Source organism: Mercenaria mercenaria, chromosome 6 (assembly GCF_021730395.1).
Source record: "Mercenaria mercenaria strain notata chromosome 6, MADL_Memer_1, whole genome shotgun sequence".
NCBI lineage: Eukaryota > Metazoa > Mollusca > Bivalvia > Venerida > Veneridae > Mercenaria > Mercenaria mercenaria.
The window spans coordinates 59,811,741-59,820,961 of record NC_069366.1 but is presented as its reverse complement, the minus strand read 5'-3'; positions in this window follow the sequence as shown (position 1 = coordinate 59,820,961).

The window sequence follows — 9,221 nt, the reverse complement described above, 5'->3', positions numbered from 1 at the left end:
AATGTCCACAGTTAACGTTCAGTTCAGTTAACGTTTCAAAGTCTGGGCGGAAGTATAAACAAGTATGACGTTGACGTCAACGAACGCCGCAAATTATCACGTGGCTGAAGACGCCAAACAGACGTCAAATAAATAGCGTCAGATACAACAAATATTAGAAACTACATTTATGTTTCTAACAGGTATTATCTCAACAAACAACCATAATGCTTACAAGGGAAATATGAATCAGTTTTTGATTTTAAAAGCTTATAATAATTACACCATATTTTCCAAACTCGTCTGTCTACCCCGAATCGCTAAATTTTGAAATAGAATTATGAAACACGTGGAACACGTGAAACCAGTAAAATAATATATCCATTAGATTTTGAAAGAATAAAAATAAGAAAAAAACCCTAAAGAACCAAGCAACTAAATAAACTAACTCAAGTATCCTACAAATGATCAATGTATCAAATATTAGCTTTACGGAAGATATTATACAGTAAAACAAGAGCAAGGCTATTTTTAATAATTATATCTTCCTTTAATATTTTCGCAGATATTAAACTTACACAAAACATGTCTTTTAGCCGAATATAGTGACATAACTGATGATATATTTACTTGAATTAAGGTAGTTCTGCACGTTTGGGTCGAATATTTTTCTACAATATAGAATTTGATCAAACTCCGACTTTTCAAAACTTCATAATATACTTAGAAAATCCAGCAAATAAAAAGGATATGGTCGTGTGCTTGATTTTTTGCTCGACTGGTTGGAAAAATAAGGATCTTACGCAATTTTTCATAATGGTAGTCTATGGGAAAATCATAACTTTCATAACATTTTCGCGAATAGAAATTTTTCTACAATGTAGATGTTGAAATTTCTGACAGTTGTAAATAAACATATGGCCTATAATGTGGTGAAATAAAATATATAGGTCTGTGTGCTTATTTTTGAGATATTTGACCATGATTAAAGTTAATCGAATATATCACGCTAATTTTGAGACATTATTTTGAATTATTTCACTTGTTATATGTTTTAATGTCATATGTTGATTATTGGAATATAGTAACATTGTCATTTTTATAAATTTACTCACAGGTTGTCATTAATTCATAAAATGATTTTATTTCCGTACGCCGAATCCAGGCTTTATTCTAGGTTTTCCGGACAAATGACGTTACGCCAGAACTACCTTAAATTACTTTATAAAAAGCTAAATAAAGATGTTAAGATAATTGAATAATATTTATATGATGTAAGCAGCGAAACGTAAGCTACAGGTGGTGCCTTTTGGGCGACTTGTTTCTATTTTGCTATCGTTGGGATATATTGCAATGGAATATATTTCCTGGAACATAACAATACACACATTTGAAAAAAAAAGATCAGCAAAAGCTCGGAGATTGTCTAGTATTTCGTAGATATCTGATTTGTCAAAAATCGTCGGATCTGACGAAGGTCGGCTTATTTCCAGTTAATCAGCTATTACTGCATTTGTTCTCGGATATCAAATATAATACATTAATGACCAATTGTTCTAGTTAAGCGTACATTAATTGAGAAAAACCTTAAATGACTGCAATTTAGACGCATTATATTATCGACCTAGTCTTTGTTCCCGATAGAAGAATTATGTTAATAGATGTTGAAACAGAAAGTTTTGCAGTAGAAATAATGCCTAGTGATGATGTTCACTAGATAAAATATTAACGGTCGTTTACTCATTGCAGCAGAGAATTAACGTAAATGACAATGACTAGATTGAAATGTTGTTTTGTTTCTCATGAAGAAATCTTATGTATGTTATTTGGTCAACGTTATGAAAACTGTACAAAACTGTACCTCTTTGCATGTGAAAACAAATGAATACTACTGGCACATGGTTATGAACATGAACGTTCTTCGAAAGACTATGTACCGATGACTACAACTTGATATAAGAATCAAACAAGCTGAAATTGCTGAAAACTTGTCTTTTGTATAAACTTGAACATGTTTGTGAAAGAGAAACAGTTGTAACAATACGACCAAGGTCTGATGATATACCAAAATATTGACTACGATGCATTCAGGAAAAAGTCTACGATTAACGGCATTCAAAACATTAGTTAGCGGAGAATCTAAGGAAATTGCAATTATTCATGAGTTTATTGCTTTATTATTGGAAATTTGTATTCTAAATTGTATATGAGCTTTCTCAAACGTACAACATTACCATTTGCTCTTGTCATAAAATAGTCTGTGTGTATAAAGAAGACAATTTTACGAGCGACATACATCTTGTTTACTTCTAATATATTGCAAATATTGTTTTGTCAAACATTTATTGATATGGCGCGCGCTATACAGAATTACGTACAAGAAAAGACTCATGTTTTAATATTTTAATCATTATTGGGTACATAGGCATACATGTTTATTATGAATATTCTGTCTACTTATTGACTTGTTGCTGATCTTTATCTTACTAAAATTTAATATTCTTAAAATGGAAATATTTTCTCGGCGTTGAATTTAAATGATACAAAAGTTATTTCGCTTAAAACTTGCAATGAAAAACATCTCATTTGGCAAAAATATCATGTCTTGAAGTCTGTTACAAAATTTAAATACACATACAAATTTTCTGACGATGAGGAGATATCAAACATATCAAGGCAGAAAGACATAGTTTTATGTATAGAAAAAATTGTTTTTTAAACTAATCCAGAATTCAGCAGCTGGTGTTTATTCAATGTTTACAAGATATTTGATTTATAAAAAATATTGAAGTCATTTTGGACAATTCAGTGAGAATATTCAAGCAATAAAATTCTCAGTTCATAGAGGGCATGGTCAACATTCCAGTTGCTTTGTGTCATCTTTAAGAAGCATTTCTCCTGCATATAATTTCGTTATTGTGTTTAATCTTTTAAAAATAGCTACGTAGCTAGTATTATCAATTATAGTTACTATTTATTCCCGGCATTTAACTATTCCGTATACCGGACCCACCCTTAATTTGGTAATGATTGTTGTATAACCACACCCCGTACACTCTCATAAAAAGAACTCATTGATGTTGTTTCGTTAACACAATATAGCATATTCGTTCAGCATCACTTGGTTCATGCATATTGATGCCTAAATAGGTAACCCGAGACAGTGACAATTACAGCTAGAAAAGTAGTCCGCTGTTTGACTGATAATAGATCTGACCAGTACCAAAGTGAGGGAAATAAATAGCATATATGTCTAAGGGGTTGCCTAATCAAATTAGACTGGCACATAGTAATTCATGTCTTTATTTACTTAAATATATTAGAAGGTCTATCAGCGACGCCATTAACCTTATGTTCTTTGCTTTAGATATTCGGACATTGCAATTATTCCCGACATGTTAATATACAAACAAAAAATAAAGCTTCTGAAGACATTTCTATGAATTGTTAGAGAGAAGCAAAATGCTTCACAGAACCAGTGAAACGCGTTTCATATATCCTGTCAAACCTTCGCGATTTGGTCACGGTTCTGTATCTAAATATTGCCAAAAGATATACCAAAACGATTGCTAAGCCTTAGATTTGTTTTTATTTTGTAGTTCTTCAGGAAATAATTATTTCACAAGTATACAGTATGTTTCAATATATTTTACTTCTTCCTTTTACTGTTTCCTAATACCACAGTGGAACAACACATGTAGTATTATGCAGAAAAGTTTATTATAGATATTGCAAGTAAAGTTAATGTTTGAATAACCAAGAAATCAGCGTGGTTACATTCGACCAAAGTTCCGAAATCAGTCTTGTGTGGCGGCCGTGAAAAGTCTCCCCGTACCTTCTATCAGAGCTGTTATATTTCGATCTCTTTAGATCGTTCAGAACGACTTTTATGAAAGCTTTTAAAGAGGGAGTATTGGAACCACCCAGGCAGAAATGATCAAGCTGAAAAATTAAACAGTACACTAACACAACATAAAAGGGCCCAAGTACAGTATAAGCAAAAAGTAGTTTCGTGATTTAGTTTTTGAAATAATACGCTTTAAAGTATTAATACATGTTTACTAAATAATATATTACTACATTTCTAGTGATGAGAGCGAAACTATTTTATCTTGTTCTTTATTTATTTATTGTTTAATCACCCCTTGAATATGGTGCCTGCTTTTAAATTTTGTCTTTTGGCAGTTTCTGTGATATGCAGTCTCCATAACCAAAGATCCCCTCTCTAAATTCCAGTATGTTTAGTTCTGTCCATTGTTCTCTCGTTTAGGGCACAGCCACTATTTTATCTGGGGACCATACGCCGCTTTTCATGGAATTGCACTCTGTGCATCATTGAAGGTTCCATGTGCACCGCCGTATAAATACATCCGTGGATGTCTCTAAATTATGGATTCTGGTACTTATAACATGTGTAAATGTTGAGTTCTGCTCAACCCGGGGCTAGAGGGCGTGGACGGTAGCTTGCACTTCCACTACCGTTCATGAACAGGCTCAATCAAACCGAGCCTGCAACACTTTCGCTAATGTCGTGTTCTGCGACCTGTGGTTTTCCACTTTTTTCATATTTAAAGTCTTTTCCATGTATGTTTCATGTACAATTTCAAAATGTTTACAAATATATAGAGCATAAAACGTGCATAATGCAGTTATACTAGTCCTTACAGAATTCTAGGAGAGGACAAGAGTATACTAGTAAGAAATCGTGCCATTTGTAAATTAATTGGCCAAGCTCTATTTTGAAAAGAGAAACATAAACAAAAGAAACGATCTTTGCTATTCAAATGCATGCTTCAGCGAAGAAAGATTCTGAGGAAAATACTATTAGTCATGAGCTTACAGCTATATGAATGGGTATTTCTTTTCAATTTGATATTTTCGCTTCAACGAAATACAGGTATGTTATTATTTTTTACGTCAAATCAAATGAGTTTTGACATATTCAATACATATAGATTTATACATTTTGTATGATTCATCAGTGACTGATCTGGTGATTGGTAATTATAAAAATCTCAAATCAACTGAGGTATTAAAACAAAACTAAGATTGTTTATCAAACATTTAATGCCTCAGCGTTGTTTATCGTTTGATTTACCACGGTCAAGAGTTCAGATACGCAGGAACCATAAGGGTGTCTATGTATCTGAACGTAAGAAGGTCTTGATATTCTAAAATGGTTTTAAACATGATGATAAGTTTCCGACTTGTAATGAGGCGGACGACATGCACCTATTTCATAAAGTCCTTTTACCTGTCTGCGTGTCAACCGTTGCTAATTATGTTTATTATGCCTCTTTGTTTAACTAACAAAATTAAATAGCTAAAAATGGAAAACTATCTAAGAATTAAAGACTTTGGCACAAAATTAACTAAATCACAAACCACAGCCTTTATACTTACAGCTACTACAAAGGTCCGGAATAAGATTTTTATTTTTAAAACAGGCAAATGTCGTCAAATAGTTAAAATGATCATTACGTGCAAGAGTAATGAAAGAAATCATTTTAATGTCAAATATTACAATGACAAATTATTCATTACCTTTAAGGGTTTTTTACCTGTTTTAAGTCGTTTCTATTATCAAAACTTAGAGGTACATGATGCTTTAATATTACCGCCAATCCCGTAATTACATGTGGTCTACCTATGGTTAAATTTATTCAATCTCCAGTAAACATATAAATGTAAATAACCTCTCTTTTAAAGTTACTGGTAGGCAAACAAAAAACCCAACAAACGTTGTTGCTTCAGTAAATTATTCTGGACTAGTTTGAGTGTAAATATCTGTGAATCGACAATGGTTTTTTTTCATCTAAATTGAACTCTGTATTTAATAAATCTATTACCTGTAACAAGGCGATCTGAGATTTTAAGCAAATGTCTGTAAATAGTTTGTATTTCATTGACAGTGTACAATGAACGTGTCCAATCAAGACAATGTATCCTTTTCCATGAGATATATTATTCAACTAAAACTATTTCTTATTCAACTAAAATTAAACTGTTTAAAATCAGATTCATTCTTAATTTTAGTTTTCAGTGTCTTTATATTCATATTATAAGATTCTTTCACTGGTTATAGGTGCAGATGGGAATTTCCGGCCTCGAGAGTAACTGTTTAGGCGGTAACGAGGTTCCTACCGAGTTACCGCCTAAACAGTTACCCGAGAGCCGGATATTCCCATCTGCACCTATAACCAGTGACAGAATCTTTTTCTTGCATACCGATATCAAGATATAATAATAAAAATAAATTCAGTCGAACGGCTTTCTTTTTAGAACTATTTCTTATAGTAGCGTATTTTAACAAAGCGCGGGAAATCAACGTCCGTAAACAGGAAAGACGTCATGGCGTTTCAAAGACACATAACAATGTTTAGTTTCGGTTTTATTTTATCAGTTCCAGCGTAACGTTATGAATTTTTGATAAAATAACGTGTTTGGAATCGAGAAATATACTATCAGGAACAAAGAGGAACTGTCAAGGTATTGGATTTTATTCCGTTTTTCGAAATAAAATATAAATAACTACATAAATCTTCTTCATATATGTAGTTCGTAATACGTCATTTAAAGCACGGGAGTCATCTTACACCCCGGGGTGTAAGATGGATTTTTCCAGCACCGGTAAAAATACCGGAAATCCCCGTCTGGTATGCAAGAATGCATAATCTGACTTACAAGCGACAATCAAAATCATCATGAAAGAAATTTTTGATTGAAGTTTGCACTTGAATGTTATTTGAGATTCACTACGTGTGATTTTGTAATGGAGAATATCTCAGACATCAAAACTGTTGTGTAAAGTCATAATGGGATGTATCGGCTCAAACAGTCTGTTCCAAGATTTAATTATACATAGAAATGACCATCTCAGACATTTCAAAGTTATCAATGGTGACTTGTCAAAATTTCAATACAGTTTGCTGCCGACAGGAATTAACTGGCTGTTCTGGGATTTGAAAAACTGAGGAGTGATCAACTAGGATATTGCTGTCTGTTGTAACTGGCATGCTTTAACACTTTACAAAGGGTGGAAGTGTTATTATATAGAAAATATTGCCAAACAAAGAGAAGAAATATTATGCATGTATTAAGATTAATTATAATCGGTGTTATTTGATGCTTTAAACATAGATACTCTCTTGCATACCGGACGAAAGCGTCTGGTTTGTCACCGTTACTGGAAAATATTGCTTTTAATTAGTTTTATTTCAGTTTCATGTACAAGTTATTGCAGGGGCGTATGCCACTGCGATATTTCAAGATTTGCTGGTATTTTCCTAAACGCCATCAACGTGGTAGTGTTCTCATTAAGTGGAATATACACAATGACTTTTAATTGTTTTCTTTGGATTAAATTAAAGAGTTTTGAAACAGTAGATAATCGTCAGTCTTTTAGTTGATCGGTTTTCGTCTTCAGTCTTAACCCAGATATATTGATAACAGATTATTACATGTGTCAGGGAGTATAGAGTTTTTCAGTACGAAGTAGACTTAGTGCAACGTCGGCCTGAAAAATGGCTGTAATTTTTTTTAAATTTTGATACAGAAATAATAATACTCACTAATTGCATAAACTAGTGAACAAATTTACGCTCGTTTTCCCCTATGAATATCAGAACAGAATTAAATAAACGAACCTGACATTGTAGCTTAACTTAACATAGCCACTTTGATAATACCTTATACATTATAGAAGTAAAGACAACATGAACATCCTGATCTTTCAAGAGCATGCGGAATAAATTTGAGTACTGCTATTGTACGGTAGTAAAATTTATTTAATAGCGATTTTCAGTTGTCCATAGCTTGATGAAGTAATAGGTCTAGATCTTGCTATTAAATTGAACCGTCATTTCAAACAAAATTTCGTAAATGTTTGAACGAAGACGAACTTGGGTACAAATGCGATCAATGACATTAAAATGTATTCTTCAGCGGAGAATCCTGGTAATTGCAGTAACTCATAAGTTTATAGCTTTATAACTGGAAATTTCTTTTAAAAATTCTCTATCAAGTGCCCAATGCGTACAGCATTATACCATTTGCCGTCGTATAATGGTCTGTATATAAGATTGCGACCATTTACGAGCGACATACATCCTGATTACTTCTGATGTATTACAATTACTTTTCAGAATTGTTCAGAACTGTAAGTATTAAATAGTGTGTCAAAATACATTGATATGGCGAGCAATATACAAAAAGATGCATTCTTTATCATTTTAACAACTAAATGTGATTGAAATTTAATAAGACTATTTGTTGTATAGGCGTTTATAGTAAATAATCTATATCTCACATGATAATTTCACGTATCAACTAGTTATTAATACATTTTGGTTCTCCTTTTGATTATCCGACTTTGCCAGTAAAGCGTCTACAGACTAGTATCTATTTTTGAATGAACGTTTATTAATTGAAACGATTATTCCGTGCAACCAAAATTTACGCATGGGTTGCACGATTTTGCCGAGGATAAGAAGTTCAAAAGTTTGTAAATATAAAAGGGTAGCCTGAGAAAACATTGAAATATACAACAGAACACAATGAAACATCTCCTTGTGGAATATTGTGATACAATAACGTTTACCTAATACCGAACAGTTCAGTGTAACAGTGTTCACTTAATTGAACTGGAAAAAAGAAACATAGTTGTTATTAATTGTACATTTCTGCATTTTTTAAATATAGAAGGCTACATTTAAATAAATTATATATGATTTTCAGACATTTTATAATCCTGTTTTTATATGTGTTACCTCTACATATAAGGATATTATAATTAAGATTTTTATTATCTATATGAAAATACTCAGTCTGCTATTACATTTTTTGGTTGCGGTCTTTGCTTCCGAAACGAGCATTTAAATTACAAAAATTTTCAATATACAATAGACCAAGTCGCATCTGTGTTTGCTTGATTTTAGTTCTACCAACACAATACAAGTCATATGATTTAATTGTTACTTTCTAGGCCATGAAATATTCAACAGAAATGTCTTTAAAACAAAACAATCTACGAACACAAATTGAGATATAAATAAAAGCACTCTTATTAATATGTTTGTTTTCCAAAGTGAAGAACACGTATAGCCTAAATGTCTAGAGATTTGTATAATCAAATCAGGCAAGAAGAGTATCTAACAGCTTCTGTGCGAAATGTATGTCTTTATTTACTCAAATGCATTATAAGTCCCGTCAGAGATGCTTAAAATCATATGTTCTGTCTAAGA